Source organism: Lithobates pipiens, unplaced genomic scaffold, assembly GCF_037356315.1.
Source record: "Lithobates pipiens isolate NorthernLeopardFrog02 unplaced genomic scaffold, aLitPip1_a1.2 Scaffold_19, whole genome shotgun sequence".
NCBI classification, from domain to species: Eukaryota; Metazoa; Chordata; class Amphibia; order Anura; family Ranidae; genus Lithobates; species Lithobates pipiens.
In genome coordinates this window covers 559,097,031-559,115,223 of record NW_027507764.1, presented here as the reverse complement: position 1 = coordinate 559,115,223, position 18,193 = coordinate 559,097,031, and the positions used below count along the sequence as shown (strand labels likewise).

The 18,193-nt window shown below is 48.1% G+C and overlaps 1 protein-coding gene across 2 annotated transcripts in view; it reads right to left on the bottom strand.

Annotated features, from left to right (window-relative positions):
* The window catches only part of LOC143997631 (uncharacterized), a 379,606-nt gene that overhangs the window by 186,262 nt on the left and 175,151 nt on the right, over positions 1 to 18,193 (bottom strand). For both annotated transcript variants that reach the window (XR_013277713.1, XM_077493334.1), the window contains exon 3: positions 4,252 to 4,583. The gene's annotated coding sequence lies outside the window, so the exon portion shown is untranslated. The remainder of the gene's footprint in view (positions 1 to 4,251; positions 4,584 to 18,193) is intronic.

Here is an 18,193-nt window from a genome sequence, read left to right as displayed (position 1 = left end):
TGACTTTTAAAATTAGGACACTTACCTGTCCAGGGAGCCCGCAATGTCCTCATCCGAAGCCGGCCCATCCCTCGGCTCTGGGGTGCAGGCGCCAACAGGGCTGGACTGGGACAGAAATTTGGCCCAGGACGTCATCCAGACCGGCCCACTTACGTTTTGAGTGTCCCATCAGCACCCCCTTACAACAGAGTCCCATCACCAGCCCCTTACATCAGAGTCCCATCACCAGCCCCTTTACATCAGAGTCCCATCAGCACCCCCTTTACATCAGAGTCCCATCAGCACCCCCTTACATCAGAGTCCCATCACCAGCCCCTTACATCAGAGTCCCATCACCAGCCCCTTACATCAGAGTCCCATCAGCAGCCCCCTTACATCAGATTCTCATCAGCAGCCCCCTTACATCAGAGTCCCATCAGCAGCCCCCTTACATCAGAGTCCCATCAGCAGCCCCCTTACATCAGAGTCCCATCACCACCCCCCTTACATCAGAGTCCCATCACCACCCCCCTTACATCAGAGACCCATCACCAGCCCCTTTACATCAGAGTCCCATCACCAGCTCTTTACATCAGAGTCCCATCACCAGCTCTTTACATCAGAGTCCCACCACCAGCTCCTTACATCAGAGTCCCACCACCAGCTCCTTACATCAGAGTCCCACCACCAGCTCCTTACATCAGAGTCCCATCACCAGCTCCTTACATCAGAGTCCCACCACCAGCTCCTTACATCAGAGTCCCATCACCAGCCCCTTACATCAGAGTCCCATCACCAGCTCCTTACATCAGAGTCCCACCACCAGCTCCTTACATCAGAGTCCCATCACCAGCCCCTTACATCAGAGTCCCATCACCAGCCCCTTACATCAGAGTCCCACCACCAGCCCCCTTACATCAGAGTCCCATCACCAGCTCCTTACATCAGAGTCCCACCACCAGCTCTTTACATCAGAGTGTCCCCCCTCCCACATGTACTCACAGTTCTAAAGGCAGCCTCTCTTCTTCCTCTCTCCAGTCATGTTATAACAAGTGATAGGGGAGAGAGGAAGGAAAGTCTGCTGACCGTGTCTATCTCCCCCTGCAGGCTGGAGGGAGCAGGAAGCCTAATGCTCTCTCCAGCATATCACGGAAACTGCTCCTCCTGACAGGAGTGAAATCGAGATCACTCACTGTCAGTGAGGAGCGGCTCTAGGACTGCACCAGACTGGCCCACTGACCCATCGGCCCACCGGGAACCTCCCGGTAGTCCCGATGGCCAGTACATGCCTGGGCGCCTACATCCCTACTTAGACCCCTTTCACACTGGGGTGTTTTTCAGGTATTTTTCAAGCGCTTTAGCGTTAAAAAAATGTCTGTAAAGCGCCTGAAAGAAGGCTTGTCTGCCATCCCAATGTGAAAGCCCAAGTGCTTTCATACTGAGACCCCTTTCACACTGGGGCGTTTTTCAGGCGTTTTAGCGTTAAAAAAGCACCTGTAAAGTACCTGAAAGAAGCCTCATCTGCAATCCCAATGTAAATCCCGAGTGCTTTCACACTGAGGCGCTGCGCTGGCAGGGCGCCAAAAAAGTCCTGCAAGCAGCTTCTTTGCAACGCTTTTGGAGCGGTGAATACACGGCTCCTAAAGCGCCCCTTCCAATTGAAATCAATGGGAAGCGCCTGCAAAACGACTGCAAAGAGCCTGAAAAGCGCCTGCAAAGCGCTTTTGGCAGCGGCGCTTTGTGGGAGCGCCTTTTAACCCTTTATTTGGCCACTAGCAGGGGGTTAAAAGCGCCCCAATAGCGCTAGTTTTAGCGGCGCTTTACAAGCATTTTTGGGGCGCTGCCAGTGTGAAAGGGCTCTTAAAGCACTCAGGCTTTCACATTGGGATTGCAGATGAGGCTTATTTCAAGAGCTTTACAGACGCTTTTTTTAATGGTAAAGCGCCTGAAAAACACATGAAAAACGCCCCTGTGTGAAAGGGGTCTTAGGGAAACAGAACGTGGAAGCCCTACTGCGCATGCACGTGTCGCGCTGCACAATCCGAATGGTCCCTGCTGTCTTCTGGGACCTGTGTGTCCCCCGAAAGACAGCGGGGGGGGGGGGGAGGATTTGACGGACATTGCATAGTAGATCTATGCCCAGAAGTGGGAGCAGATACCTGGATTTGATAGGTATCTCCCCCCCCCCCCCCCCGAAAGCCACCAAATGTGGCAACGGGGGACGGGGGAGCAACCCAATCAGCGGAAGTTCCATTTATGGGTGGAACTCTGTTTTAACTACAAATCTTCATGCATATAATAAGCTTACGAGCGACTGCATAGTTTCAAACACATTACCTTCATCAAGCTGCATGTGTATATAGATGAACATTATAACACTATATAGATTCTGTATAAAAGTTTAAATATTATTAGTAATAATACTAATAATATTTAAAAAATAAAACAATATAATAATACAGTATATTTCAACTACTAGTCCCATTAATTCATTCATCATTAATTCATCATGTAATAGAGATGAACAAAAGCAGACATGTTTGAAGTCTTTGCAAGGAACTTTGCAAGGGCAGAGCTTAGTAAATGATGGGAAGCTCTGCTGACTTCCATCACCCAATCATGCGCAAGCAAAAATGCTGTGTTTTTTTTTTTTTTCGTTTTTTTCCTTGCACAGGATTGGGTAATACTTCACCACATACATTAAGCTTTGGGGCAGATTCCTTTGCACAGTGTAAAGTGAAAAGTGTATTTGCCCTTAGTAAATATACCCCTTAGTGTTCTGATGCTTTTTTGTCCAAGATGCAGGCTTGGGGGGGGGAGGGGTGTATGGATAAGACACCACTGTTTTCCCTATTTCCAAAAAAGAAAGCGCTGTCGCCTTCCTGGCTGTGCTGTCTGGCAGGGATATATGGATCACAATCCTGGGTGGACAGAATTACAATAAGACCTTGTTCACATGGGCGGACTTAAGCATGAGGGCCATGTTTGTCCCCTGGGAGCAACGCAGCTGTTGCTCCCAGTTTGTGCTGTTGCATGCGCGTGCAGGTCCCTGAACGCACGCTGTCTGTGTTTGGGGAGCCACACCCAGGCAGCGGCTGTGTCTGTGCAACCTATGCATCCCAATTGACATGAATGGGACTGCCTGCGCAGGGATGCACAGACCACCCTTGCATCCCCATGCGGGCAAACGTGGCCTTCACATGGGCGTATGCTTAAGCCATTGATAACGGCTTGATGCATATATGTGGCCCAGTGGTGGCTGGTGTTTTTTTGGGGGGGGGGGGGGCAATCAAACAACCAACCCCCGGGCAGCCAGTGGAGTGGCACCTCAAAGTCCATCCCGCCCGCTATCTGTCACTTACCCCATCTAGGTGACAGGCAGCAGGCATTGGCTCCTGTGTCCTCTCCTCCTCGCTTCTGCCATGCGCCTCCTCCCCTTCTCCTAGGCATCCAATAGGATCGCCTGTCCTTTCAGCCAATTGGATGACGGGTCTCCAGACTCGCTTCCTGATTGGCTGGGAGGAGGATCAGCGTATTCTCGGAGCCCCCCAAGCCCACCCTATTTTGAAGCCTATTAGAGCTTCTGGCTCTAATAAGGTGCTTCAAACCCCCCCCCCCATTGGAATACATGCATCTGGCATTCTGAAAGGGGCCAGACGCATGGATGGAGGGGGGAGATGGCGCCCATGCGCCCTTAATGGACGGGCCGCCCCTAATGCGGGTGGGCCTTAACACCGAGTGACCACATATATGCGGCCCTGTTAAAACAACTTACCTTTCTAAGATGGACGGGCCTCCCCTAATGTGGGCGGGCCTTAACACCGAGTGGCCACATATATGCGGCCCTGTTACAACAACTTACCTTGCTAAGAGTGTGCTCTTGGCACGGTAGCTGGCGGGTACCAGAAAGCTCCCGATGCATACTAGCGATTGGGAGCTTTCCGATCATGTGACCACTGTGACAGCCAACCATGGCACATAAGCAGAAACCTCACCTCCCAGCCCTTTAAGGGGTTTCAGATCATGTGACCTCCCTGATTGGCTGTCACAGCGGTCACATGATCGGAAAGTTCCCGACCGCTGGTATGCATCGGGAGCTTTCTGGTAAGGCTGCCACCAAGGAGTTAAGTACACCTGTATGAACGAGGCCTAAGACACATCACATCTGTGTATATACCCGTCTCTCTCGAGTTCACATTGAGTGATGTCAAAAGCAACTTTAACGATCGCCATCCTCTGAATTACAGCAAAATAAATTAGCGCCCGCCGTACCTTCTTTTTCACGAGCGCTCGGAACGATCCGCCATTATTTGTAGAGATCCATCAATTCATGGAAATAGCTTCAGCAGAACATTTTCCAGCCGAGGTGATGTGGTTCCCCAGAATGGCGGCAGATTGTCTTCCAAATTTGAATTCTATTTTATCTGGAGAGGTCGGTTCTCAGCCGTGATGAAAAAGACACTTGCTCCGAATATATCCTTAGAACTCGCAGCCAAGAATCCGGCTTCCTCCAAAGACATCATGGCCCGCAGATGTTTATTATTGTAAATCCCGAGAAAGATCCACAAATGCCACCGAGGGAGAAAACCTTCATAAAAATAGTCCTGGAAAACAAAAATAATGAACAACTGATTATCCCAGCTCTTAAAGCAGACCTCCGGCTAGTATAAAAACACTCTTTATGATGATTAAAAAGAAGAGAAAAAAAAAAAAAAGTATTGTGTTTTAAAGTTCTGCCAGAAGAACGTCTAGAGATCGGTCTTTATATTACTTTTATATTACTTTTCTACCATCGCCTGCTTAGCAAAAATTAGAAAAAACAGAGTCTGTCTTGCATTGTATAATGTGGCCAGCCTAACATGTTTCAGACACTAGGAGCTGAAGAGGAGAGGTGTATAGAGATGGAGAAGAGCATAGAGAGGAGAGGAGCATTGTTAACACGCTCTACTTGTAGTTCAGCTCCGAGATGACGCTCACACACACACACACTTGTACTTATAATGGTGTTAACTACTTCAATACCTGGCACTCACACCCCCTTCCTGCCCAGGCCAATTTTGAGCTTTCATCGCTGTAGCACTTTAAATGACAATTGTGCGGTCATGCTACACTGTACCCAAACAGAATTTTTATCATTGTGTTCCCACAAATAGAGCTTTCTTTTGGTGGTATTTGATCACTTCTGCGGTTTTTATTTTTTGCTAAACAATTAAAAAAAGACCTAAAATTTTGAAAAAAAAAAAAGTTTTACTTAAAATTTTGTAAATAAGTAAGTTTTCTCCTTCACTGACGAGCACTGATAAGGCGGCACCGATGAGGTGGCACCGACGATGGGCACTGATAGGCACTGGTAGGTGGCACTGATGGGTGGCACTGATATGCAGCACTGATGGGCATTGATAGGCGGCACTGATGGGCACTCATGGGTGACACTGATGGGCACTGAAAGACTGCACTGATAGGTACTTATGGGTGGCACTGATAGGCGGCACTGCTGGGCACTGATAGGCGGCATTGCTGGGCACTTATACGTGGCACTGATGGGCACTGATAGGCACCACTGCTGGCACTGGCAGGCATTGGGGATGGGTACTGATTGGCAACTGCCTGGGCACTGATTGGCACCTGCCTGGTGGTCTAGGGTGGCATACCTGGTGGTCCAGTGTGGTGGCAGGCCCTGGTGGTCCTGGGTGGACATCTGAGGGGGGGGGCTGCGCTGATAAACAATCACAGACCCCCCCTGTCAGGAGAGCAGCAGATCGGCTCTCATCTAGTCATGTCTTTCAGACGCGAGTGAGGAAAAGCCAATCAACGGCTCTTCCTGTTTACATCGTGATCAGCCGTGATTGGACACGGCTAATCATGTGGTAAAGAGCCTCCGTCAGAGGCTCTTTACCTCCGTCAGAGGCTCTTTACCGAGACCGGTGTAGTGGTGTGTTAGACTGACACACCGCACCACCGATCGCCGCGATGCGCGCCCCCACGGGTGCACGAGAGTGGTCGTTCTGGAGGGCCATCATATGAATTCCACCCAGAACAAAAGCCGTGCCGCCCAGCCGTCATTTGGCGGCCGGCGGGCGGGAAGTGGTTAAATAAAGATATTTGTATATTAGCCTCTAGAGGGCGCTTTCATTGGCTTAGCGCATGGGTGCTCAACCTGTGGCCCTTCAGTTGTTGCAGAACTGCGAGTCCCGTGAGGCACTGCAACACTGACAGTTACAAGTATGACTCCCCAAGGCAGAGGCACGATGGGACTTGTAGTTCCGCAACAGGGCCACAGATTGCGCACCCATGGTTTAGCAGAATTACTCAATCATTAAAGGGGTGTTCTGGCCGCGATGTGTTTTTTTTTTATTTCTTTTTTTTAAAGTCAGCAGCTACAAACATTGCAACTGCTGACTTTTAATAGGGACACTTACCTGTCCAGCGAGCCCGTGATGTCGGCCGCCCGAGGCCGATCCGTCCATCGGATCAGCTGTTGGCGCCGCCATCTTAACGAAGAGAAACAGGCAGTGGAGGCTTGTGGCTTCACTGCCAGTTTTCCTACGGCGCATGCGCGAGTCGCACAGCGCTTTGTGAATGGCCCCGTTGTATTCTGGGACACATACATGTCCCAGAAGGCAACAGGGCACTCGCCGAAGAGGAGGAAGCGTCGCGGAATAGGAATAGGATTAGGAAGACTGCCTAACAGGGGTTTCCGGTAAGTTAAATTTTTTTTTTCTAATTTAAAAAAAAAAAAAAAAATTAAGAATATTAATGCTATTTTTTTTTTATTTTTTTAGGGTGGCCCTCCGCTCTTAAACCAGATAGCAGTCACACAGGGAGCGTTTTTTTTTTCAAAGTGCAACAGTTGAAACAAGTAGTATTTATAATCATTTAAAATACACCAATGATAAAAATAATAGACCCTTTGTTTCTTTGAAAGTGGGCAAACTTACAAAATCTGCAGGGGATCAAATACTTATTTCCCCCACTGTACATAGAACACCTACAGTATTGTATGCATCCTGACGGATACAGTAAGTACACTCATGTGAATGAGACCTTAGTCCCAATTTACATCCAGCAGAGGCAATGATAAAATCGCAGGCGCCATGTGATGTGCAGGACCCCGGAAGACCTGAGCAGGACCCGTCCTCCCTCTAATTACAGATGAGATGTTCTCCTAAACAAATCATCATCTGAAGGACGGGATATACACAGACAGACAGACAGAGCCTGCAGCACAGGAACAGCCTCAGTCACCGGGTTACAAGCGCTCTGGCCTTTGGCTGCGTCGGATGTTTTTCTTAAGGGCATACATCCAATGTAAAGCTCAATAAAGAGGAGATAATACTATATAAGGAAAGAAGTCTGAGATGTGAAGGATGGATGGCTGAGAAGAAGAAGATTCATGCGGACGGAAGGACAGGGATTGTCGCTTTCATGAGAAATGCAGTGAAATCAAATAGAAAGAGCACAAAAGGCTCACATATTTGTGATGCGGGGAACGCAGAGAACCCTGTGCGTTTCCTGAAATCGCACGGTGAAAAGTTAAATTAACAGCACCCCAAAAACAGCTCGCAAAACGCAGTGCGATTGTCTGAATTGGGTCGCACGGGGGGGGGGGGGGGGGGTGAACATCCCTGCGATCCGTTTCCAGCGCGGCCACAAAAAAAAAAGGGTCCTGCTTCATTTTGACGCGAATGTGATTTCAGCCATTAAAAATGAACGGGCTCAAATCACACCCCACAGACATCGCATTGCGATTCGCACAGGAATGTGGTGCGATTCATGTGTGAATCGCATGAGGATGTCCCACATCGCACAAGTGTAAACTCTCCAAATGCTGGGAGTTCTTTGTAATTGATCAGGTGATCGTTATCCTGTTCAGTAAGTAAAGGGTCATAAAATATATAGAAGCCGTTTCATTTCCCCAAAAGTCTACGGGGGTTATTTACGAAAGGCAAATCCACTTTGCACTGCAAGTGCACTTGGAAGTGCAGTCGCTGTAAATCTAATGCTGCGTACACACGACCGAACTTTTCGACGGACTGGGTCCGACGGTCTTCCCGACGGACTTTCCGAACGAACGGACTTGACCACTCACACCAAAGTCCAACAAATTCGACCGTGATGACGTACGACTGGATTAGAATAAGGAAGTTCATAGTCAGTAGCCAATAGTTGCCCTAGCGTTGGTTTTCATCCGTCGGACCAGCATACAGACGAACTGATTTTTCCACCGGACTCAAGTCCGTCAGAAAGATTTGAAACGTTTTATTTCTAGGTCCGTTGGACTTTTGGGAAAAGAAAGTCCACTGGAGCCCACACACGATCGTAATATCTGATGGATTCATTCCGCCGGACCTAGTCCGTCGAAAAGTCCGATCGTGTGTATGCGGTATAAGGGGTAGATCTGAAATGAAGGGACTCTCTGCTGATTTTATCATCCAATCACGTGCAAGCTAAAATGCTGTTTTTTTATTTTCCTTGCATGTCCCCCTCAGATCTACAGTGACTTAATTTCCAAGTGCACTGCAGTGCAAAGTGGATTTGCCTTTAGTAAATAACCCCCTATATCTTGTGTCCAAAGAAAAAGCTATTTTTGAGCTCCTATCCAGTGACTTTGCCTAGGCTGAGATGATGTCATCAGTCTGCTGCAGGCAGGGGGAAGCATTTCCTCAGTCTCCTCTCCATCAGGGATCAGACTGTACTAGGGTTGTACCATTTTTTTTTTTATCAGCAAGTCTGAGTACCGATACTTTCAGTCAAGTACGCACTGATACCGGTTCTTTGTGGTGCAATTTGCGTCCATACAAAATGAATAAGCACAAATCGCTCTGCAAAGAATTGCATGCAATTTGAACAGGAATATGCTGCAATTCCTGTCCAAATCGCATTCGGTTTCCCCACTGCTCTAGTGTGCTCTTGTGCGAACCTAGCCTTGTCATAGTCATTCAGCCTGGGTTCACACAGGAAACCATATTTGATTTAGGCAGGAATCGCACCTCATTCCCGTTCAAATTTCATGCAATTCTTTGCTGTGCGATTTGCGCCCATTCATTTTGTATGGATGCAAATCGCACTGCAAGGAATCGGTAATCAGGATCGGTGAGTATTTGACTGAATATATCGGTACTTGTAGTATTGGTGCAACCCTAGTACAGTCTGATCCCTAATGGAGAGGAGACTGAGGAAATGCTTCAATGTGTCTGCAGCAGACTGATGACATCAAATCGCACCGCAAAGTTTCGGTTCCGGGTATCAGAAGCATTTTTAAGCTTACGACTAATTGTGAAAATACTTGGAATCTGCACTGATACTGGTATTGGTATATCCCTAAACTGTACAGTGTAACTTTGTAGCAAATCACACAGCGAGAGGTTGCAGCAGGAGCTGATCTGTGTCAGACATTTGTGAATACAACATAAGAGTGCTGTAAGCCAGCATCTCAGTTGGGAATATAGATGGTGACTCTGGATGATGTCTGAACAAAGATGGTTCTGTCCTTTTGGAGAAGGAGTATTGTGATCTCCTGCTCTAAGAGGTAAGTGCTACAATTACACATTACTTAGAATGAATGCTGCTAACAGGAAGCAATATTTCTAATGGAAGGTTCATCCAAGGTAGATGTAAACCCTACCTGAAGGACATTTAATTTGCTAAAGAGCTGTGTACCATAAACAACTTCCATCTTTTAAAATAAAATACTCTCAATGTTGATCTCCTGTGGCTTCTTTGCAGCCACTTCATGTCTAAATTTATGAATTCCTCAGGACAGGATTCCCAGATTCCCATGCATGGTGTGTCACTTGTAGTCTCCACTGGAAGCCCTTAGACCAGTGGTGGCTGGTGGGATTTTTATCTGGGGGGGGATGCGGCAAACAACCCCCCACCCTGGCACTTACCCCATCAGTTGCAGGTGGGCCGGCTCCTATGGGCGGCAAGTAGCCCGGGTTGCAGGCTCCAATGGGTGGCTGGTTGTGGGCTCCTATGGGTGGCCGGGTTGCGGGCTCCTATGGGCGGCTGGTTGTTGCGGGCTCCTATGGGCAGCTGGTTGCGGGCTCCTACAGGTGGCTGGTTGCGGGCTCCTATGGGCAGCTGGTTGCGGGCTCCTATGGGCAGCTGGTTGCAGGCTCCTCCGGGCAGCTGGTTGTGGGCTCCTACGGGCGGCTGGTTGTTGCGGGCTCCTATAGGCGGCTGGTTGCGGGCTCCTATAGACAGCTGGTTGCGGGCTCCTACAGGCAGCTGGTTGTGGGCTCCTACGGGCGGCTGGTTGTGGGCGGCTGGTTGCGGGCTCCTACGGGTGGCTGGTTGCGGACTCCTACGGGAGGCTGGTTGCGGACTCCTATGGGCGGGTGGCTGTGGGCTCCTATGGGCAGCCGGTTGTGGTGCTCCTACGGGCAGCTGCCTGTGGGCTCCTACGGGCGGCTGGTTGTGGGCTCCTACGGGCGGTTGGTTGTGGGCTCCTACGGGTGGCTGGTTGTGGGCTCCTACGGGTGGCTGGTTGCGGGCTCCTATGGGCGGCTGGCTGCGGGCTCCTATGGGCAGCCGGTTGTGGTTCTCCTACGGGCAGCTGCCTGTGGGCTCCTATGGGCAGCTGGTTGTGGGCTCCTACGGGCGGCTGGTTGTGGGCTCCTACGGGTGGCTGGTTGCGGGCTCCTACGGGTGGCTGGTTGCGGGCTCCTACGGGTGGCTGGTTGCGGGCTCCTATGGGCGGCTGGCTGCGGGCTCCTATGGGCAGCCGGTTGTGGTTCTCCTACAGGCAGCTGCCTGTGGGCTCCTATGGGCAGCTGGTTGTGGGCTCCTACGGGCGGCTGAATGACTTTTCAATGCTTACATGAGATTTTCGTGGTTTGGTTTATATGGACTTTGAGTAATCCTCCGGAGGAGTCAGGGGAAAAAGTGCACTAGTTGTCAAACGTAAAGAGGACAATGGACAAATCTCATGGGGCCTCATTTATATAAACAATAATGGAGCGGAAAATATGGAACTGTTGCCCATATCAGCCAATTAACTTTCAGCTGGATGAAGACATCTACCTGATGAATGGGGTCTGTGTTTTCTGAAACCTTAGAGGATATTGAGAAATTAATTCCACTCACTAGAGCAGGAGTTGGAAACCCTGGAAAAATGGAGATCTACCTGAACAGCAAAGATCTCCCGGGTACAAGAAGCTCCCTTTTTTTAAGGTGATACCCTATCAAGGCCCCATTAATAAGTAAGGAAGGTATGAAAAGTTCAGGGGTCAGTAGTATGTAACGCAGAGAACAGAGGTCAGAAGTATCGCAGCGTGCAGGATCAGTAGTAAGTAATGCAGAGATCATTAGTATATAATGCAGAGTTCAGAGGTCAAAGTAATGCAGAGTGCAGGGGTCAGGAGTAAGTAGCATGGAGCTCATAGTCAATAGTATGTTAAGTAGATTGCAAGAGTCAGGAACAAGTAACACAGAGTGCAGAGAATATGTAATGTAGCATGCAGGGATCAGCACGTAGTGCAGCAGTCAGAAGTAAGGAATAAGTCATGCAGATTTCAGAGGTCAGTAGTATGCAATGCAAAGTGCAAGGGTCAGGATCAAGTAATGCAGAGTGCAGGAGTAATTAATGCAGAGTGCAGTGGACAGGAGTAATATAGAGTGTGGAGGTCAGTAGTATGTTACGTAGAGTACAGGGGTCAGAAGTAGCACAGACTTCGGAGGTAAGCAGTATGTAATGTAGAGTGTAGGGATCAGGAAGAGTAAGTAACACAGAGTGTAGGAGTCAGGAGAAAGTAATGCAGATTTCAGAGGTCAGTAGTATGTAATGCAAAGTGCAGACCTCAGGATCAAGTAACGCACAGTGCAGTGGTCAGGAGTTATAAAGAGTTTGGAGGTCAGTAGTATGTTACATAGAGAGCAGGGGTCAGGAGTAAGTAACGCAAAGTGCAGACTTAAGTAATGCAGACTACAGAGGTCAGTGGTATGTTACGTAGAGTACAGGGGTGAGCAGTAAGTAACGCAGACTTCAGAGGTATGTCCTGTAGAGTACTGGGGTCAGTAGGAGTAAGTGATGCAGAACGTAGTAACACAGATTTTAGAGGTCATTCGCATGCAATGCACAATGAAAGGGTCTGGAATAAATAATGCAGAGTGTAGGAGCAATTAATGCAGAGTGCAATGGTCAGGAGTATGTAAAACAGAGTTAAGAGGTCAGCAGTATGTATTCACACTGCTCATTAATTCAGAAAGATTCATCGATCCAAAGTCTTCCATATAATGTTTACAGGAAGCTTTTTATTGGCCATACATGTAACAACATTTAGGACATTTCAGCCTGCCTTCAATCGACGTAATCAAAAGAGAGATTGGAAGAATGAAGGCAATATCAAAATAGAGAACATTTGGATTGTTATATGTATGGCCAACACTTAGCCTTAATGGAGTTTAATGTAGAGACTCTCTGGCCTTAAGACCCCCGTACCTCAAACAAACTGCGCCTTTCAGATGTTAATTAAGGTGGTCAGAAAATCCAGTTTGAAGCTGACCACCCACAATTGTGCTTCAGGTTCAGACACATTGCCCTTCTGATGACCATATTAGGACGTGTTTAGGCTACCAGAAAAAGTTCAAGATGAAGTGTGAGCTTTCTCAGTGTTTGGCTGATGAAGGAGACACGGGGCGAGACGATGAGCAGGATATGCAAGAAACCGCCCTGGCTCAGAAGTTCTGAGTAAGTCAGCTATACCTGAAGGGCTTTGATTGTTGATGTGCAAATGATCTGACTATTCAAAAGTCCCTCTTGTTCCCGGTATGCGCATCTCCAATTGGTTGTTTCATGGGCTGTGAACTGATGTGTCAAAGTATCCGCACATGGATAAAAAGAACTTATCAAATACTTAAGTTTCCAAGCTATGATCCCAAGAGGGGCGCGGGGGTGAGGGCTCCTCTCATGTCCGGCTCTGGATGGGCCCGGCCTGGCGGATTGATGTTCTACAACCACGACATAGAGGACTACCTTGTTGAATTAGGCGGTCGCTCTTGGTCATATCCTTTCCCAGCAGAAGAAGGGCTGAAAGCTCATTAACTTTAGATCTGCTTTAGTTCACGATGCATTTGCGAGTGCCCTTCAGAATCCGGCAAGCATAGATGCCGGTATATCTCTCTACACCACATTAATGTTTTACATGTTCAACCTGTTAGTATGCTGTTTCAGTTACTCTGTATTGTGTACTATGAAAATAAAATACTTTTAAAGTAAAGTTTCCAAGCTGAAGGTGCGCATAGACATTAGATGACTATCTCTCGGTTGGCCTTCAGGGCCAGATCAGGTGATTATCCAATATCTATGGGGATCTTGACAACCAAACAAGAGATTTCAGAAAGTGATCCAGATTGCCATCGGTTTTCCCAGCTTTGGGAACTTTGCATTGCTCCAACCTCTTCCTCTGTTGCTGTAAAAAGAGCGCTCATGCAAATGGAACATTCCTCGTTATGGGCCAAGAAGATATTGTGAGATGGTTGGACTGACATGCGTTTCTGAACCCTTATTTATATATCTGGCTAGCTTAACGTATATCTAAAACCAAACCTTTTTTTTATTTTATTTTCGATGGAGTAGAGTAGTGTTTTATTTTTTTCCTTAAATTTTTCTTGGTGTGCTTGTCTCGTCAGGGAGCTATCCCTTTACTCCCTATCCTGTAGGCACAGAAAATCCTATCTTAGATAGTTGACACTGGAACAGGTGTCCTCATTTTACGATATCACTTCTATCCTTATTCTGTTGGCCACTCAAAATTTTTAATTTTTCTTCACTTTTAATCCTAGTGACAGTGGTCACAGGACAAATAGGGATTTAGTATCGTTCCAGCGAGGACACAGCAATAAAAAACCTGAAAGGGGGGTTTATCCATCACCAATCTATCCACAACTAAAGAAAACAAATTCAGGCTTTGGATTAGGGTGTCCCGGATTGCCCGGGATTGTCCCACAATCGCATTTGTGTCCCGTGTCCCAGGCACCTTCATTCCGGGACAATAGTGTCCCAGAATGAAATGAGGACACATAGTCACCCTAATAGAAGATTTCTAAACTGGTTGCTAGGGCCGCGCCGCCTGGTGTCTAGCAATCAGTGACGTCACATTTGCACAGTCTCAGAGTAAGGCCGAGGGGAGCAAGACCTTTACCCAGTGCTTAAAAGGTGAGCAAATGGAACCTGATTGGAGCAGGTCAGATGACAAATCGGGGCACTGGGGCTGGGGACAGTACAGTAATAACTGAGGCTGACAAAGTGGAGCCCTGCCCTGGGGGGCAATAAAAAAATGAGGCTGACAAGTGGGGGGGGGGGGGGGCAATAAAAAAATTAGGCTGACAAGTGGGGGCAATAAAAAATGAAGCTGACAGGTGGGGGCAATAAAATGAGGCTGACAAGTGGGGGCAATAAAAAATGAAGCAGACAAATGAGGGCAATAAAATGAGGCTGACAAGTGGGGGCAATGCAAAATATATATGTAGAGAATGTATACCATCTGTCTAAACTGGTGACCACTGTTTGCTTTTGTTTTTCCAAAAATTGTCACAAAAGTATCAAAAATCTGCTTTTTTTCGGCTGGCACAAGGGCGTGTGTGCTGGGGGGGGCGTCCCTGAATGGCAGTTTGGAAATGTGGTCACCCTACTTTGGATACATTTAGAGAGGTAAACGTTAATGGAGCACTAGGCCAGGGTTTTTCACCCATGGAGCCCTAGGGTTCCTCCAGAGGTTGCTAGGGATTCCTTGAGAATTGGGCAATTTCTGCCTCTCAGATAAGTTTCCACTCACACCATTGATATTTCTAGCTATCTGTAAGGGGAGAAGTCTACTGAATGACCACGAGTGTAAGGAGCATTCTTGCCACTGACCATCACACTAATGTATCATGGGTTTTAGATATACCGTATTTATCGGCGTATAACACGCACTTTTTTCCCCTTAAAATCAGGAGAAAATCGCGGGTGCGTGTTATACGCCGATACTCTGCGATTTCAGCCGCCCAGAGCCCTTCTCGTGGCTTTCGGCCGCTCTCGGACCTTCTCGGCGGCTTTCGGCCGCTCTCGGACCTTCTCGGCGGTTTTCGGCCGCTCTCGGACCTTCCGAGAGCGGCTGAAAGCTGCCGAGGTCCGAGAGCGGCCGAAAGCCGCCGAGAAGGTCCGAGAGCGGCCGAAAGCCGCCGAGAAGGTCCAAGAGCGGCCAAAAGCCGCCAAGAACTTCCGGATGCCGCCAAGATATACGGGACATCTGGGCGGCGCCATTTTTAAAAACATAAGCGGACAATGCACTAAGACGGACCAGCTGCATGACATGGCTGCAATGAGGACAGGCTTCATGACGAGGCTGCAATGAGGACAGGTTGCATGACAAGGCTGCAATGAGGACAGGCTGCAATGAGGACAGGCTGCATGACAAGGCTGCAATGAGGACAGGCTGCAATGAGGACAGGCTGCATGACAAGGCTGCAATGAGGACAGGCTGCATGACAAGGCTGCAATGATGGACAGGCTGCAATGAGGACAGGCTGCATGACAAGGCTGCAATGAGGACAGGCTGCATGACAAGGCTGCAATGAGGACAGGCTGCATGACAAGGCTGCAATGAGGACATGCTGCAATGAGGACAGGCTGCATGACAAGGCTGCAATGAGGACAGGCTGCATGACAAGGCTGCAATGAGGACAGGCTGCATGACAAGGCTGCAATGAGGACAGGCTGCATGACAAGGCTGCAATGAGGACAGGCTGCATGACAAGGCTGCAAGGAGGACAGGCTGCAATGAGGACAGGCTGCAATGAGGACAGGCTGCATGACAAGGCTGCAATGAGGACAGGCTGCATGACAAGGCTGCAATGAGGACAGGCTGCAATGAGGACAGGCTGCATGACAAGGCTGCAATGATGGACAGGCTGCATGACAAGGCTGCAAATGACGCTGACGAGGCTTCAGATGGACACTGATAAGGCTGCATTGATGGGCATTTAAATGTAAGTTTTTTTTTCCTTAAATTTCCCTCCTAAAAAGTTTTTTCCACAAAATTCCCTCCTAAACTTGGGGTGCGTGTTATACGCCGGCGCGTGTTATACGCCGATAAATACGGTAGTCATTTTTAGCAGGGTATCCCTGAGATCTGAAACTTATTTCAAGGGTTCCTCTGTAGGGATGAGCCGAACACCCCCCGGTTCGGTTCGCACCAGAACTTGCGAACGACCCCCTCGTTCGGCACGAACGTTAGAACCCCATTGAAGTCTATGGGACTCGAACGTTCGAATTGGAAAGTGCTAATTTTAACGGCTAATATGCAAGATAGTATGCTAAAAAGGGTTTGGCGATCTGCCTCCTGCCTCAGGGGACATGGGTCACTGCAAAAAAAAGTTTTAAAAACTACCGTTTTGGCGGGAGCACTGATTTTAATGACGATTAAAGTGAAAAAAAAAAGTGAAATATTCCTTTAAATATGGTGCCTGGGGGGTGTCTATATAGTATGCCTGTGAAGTGCCACGTGTTTCCCGTGTTTAGAACAGTCCCTGCACAAAATGACATTAAACGGAAATAACACCATTTAAAACTGCTTGCGGTTTTAATGTTATATCTGGTTCCTGCAATATGGTTGAAAATCATTCAGAAAAATGGCATGGGTAGCCCTCCCTGCCCATTACCAGCCTATTTGGGTCTTGTACGCACATTAAGGGGAACCCTGTACCCATATTAAAAAAAAGGAAATGCGTGTGGCCCCCAGGCCCTATATACTCAGAACAGCAGTATACAGGCGGTGCAAACAAGACAGGGACTGTGTAGGTTTGTTGTGTTAAGTTGAATCTGTTTGTCATTTTCAACCGGTACATTTTTAAAGTGTAGCTCCAGTCAAAAAAAATATCTTTAAGCTTTTTGGAAAACATAGGGAAGGGTTATCACCCCTGTATAATTTGTTTTGTCGTCCATCTTTTTTCATCTCACTTGCTGTTGTCTCCTTCCGTTTGCAAGTAGGAGATGTTTGTAAATTGGATGTTTGAAAGTAGGGGCCTGCCCTATATGCTCTGCAGAAATGGCGGAACAAGGTGTTGGTTTTGCAACAAAATTGTAAGCCCTCAAAGTGACTCTTGGTGGCCGCTGGAGCGCCCTGCTGTGAACGATTATATCAAGAATTGTAATTACATGCCATTGTTGAACAGTGGTAGAAAAATTGACCTTTGGTGGTTGTGGTGCTGGTGCCACAACACTATAAGTCCTCACAGTTACTCTGGGTGGGCACAGGAAGGGGCCCTCCTGTGAAATATTATATCAAGAATTGTAATTACATGTCCCTGTTAAACAGGGGCAGAAAAATTGGGCCTTAGGCACTGGTGCCATCACACTGCAACCTCTGCCATACACTCTAGTTTTTTTGCAGGAATTAGCCCTGCTGCAAAGCATTGCATCAAAAATTTTACTTAAACGCCCCTGTTAAACAGGGGCAGAAAAATTGGGCCTTAGGCACTGGTGCCATCACACTGCAACCTCTGCCATACACTCTAGTTTTATTGCAGGAATTAGCCCTGCTGCAAAGCATTGCATCAAAAATTGTACTTAAACGTCCCTGTTAAACAGGGGCAGAAAAATTGGGCCTTAGGCACTGGTGCCATCACACTGCAACCTCTGCCATACACTCTAGTTTTATTGCAGGAATTAGCCCTGCTGCAAAGCATTGCATCAAAAATTGTACTTAAACGCCCCTGTTAAACAGGGGCAGAAAAATTGGGCTGCTGGCATCACCCAGAACCAAAAATGTTCTTCCAACATATCAGCGGAGGAGGAAGAGGATAGACAATCAACATAACAGGACAGTCACTCAGCATCAGCATAGGCAGTCTTGAAGGGATGTGGTATTTCAAAAAAAATTATTCGGTTACATCAGCTTCAGGTGCTTGGTAGCTGTGGGTGATCCAAGACTGATTCATCTTGATGAAGGTCAGTCGATCAACTGATTCGGTGGACAGGCGCACCCTGTGATCGGTAACGAAGCCACCAGCAGCACTGAAGGTGCGTTCCGAAAGAACGCTGGATGCAGGACAGGCCAGTAGCTCAATTGCATACTGTGCAAGCTCTGGCCAGTGATCCATCCTCAAGACCCAGTAAGCCAGAGGATTTTCAGTGGGAAAGGTGTCCAAGTCTGACCTTGCCCCTAGGTATTCCTGCACCATGTAAATTAGACGCTGGCGATGGGTGCTGGAACCAATCATACCTTGGGGC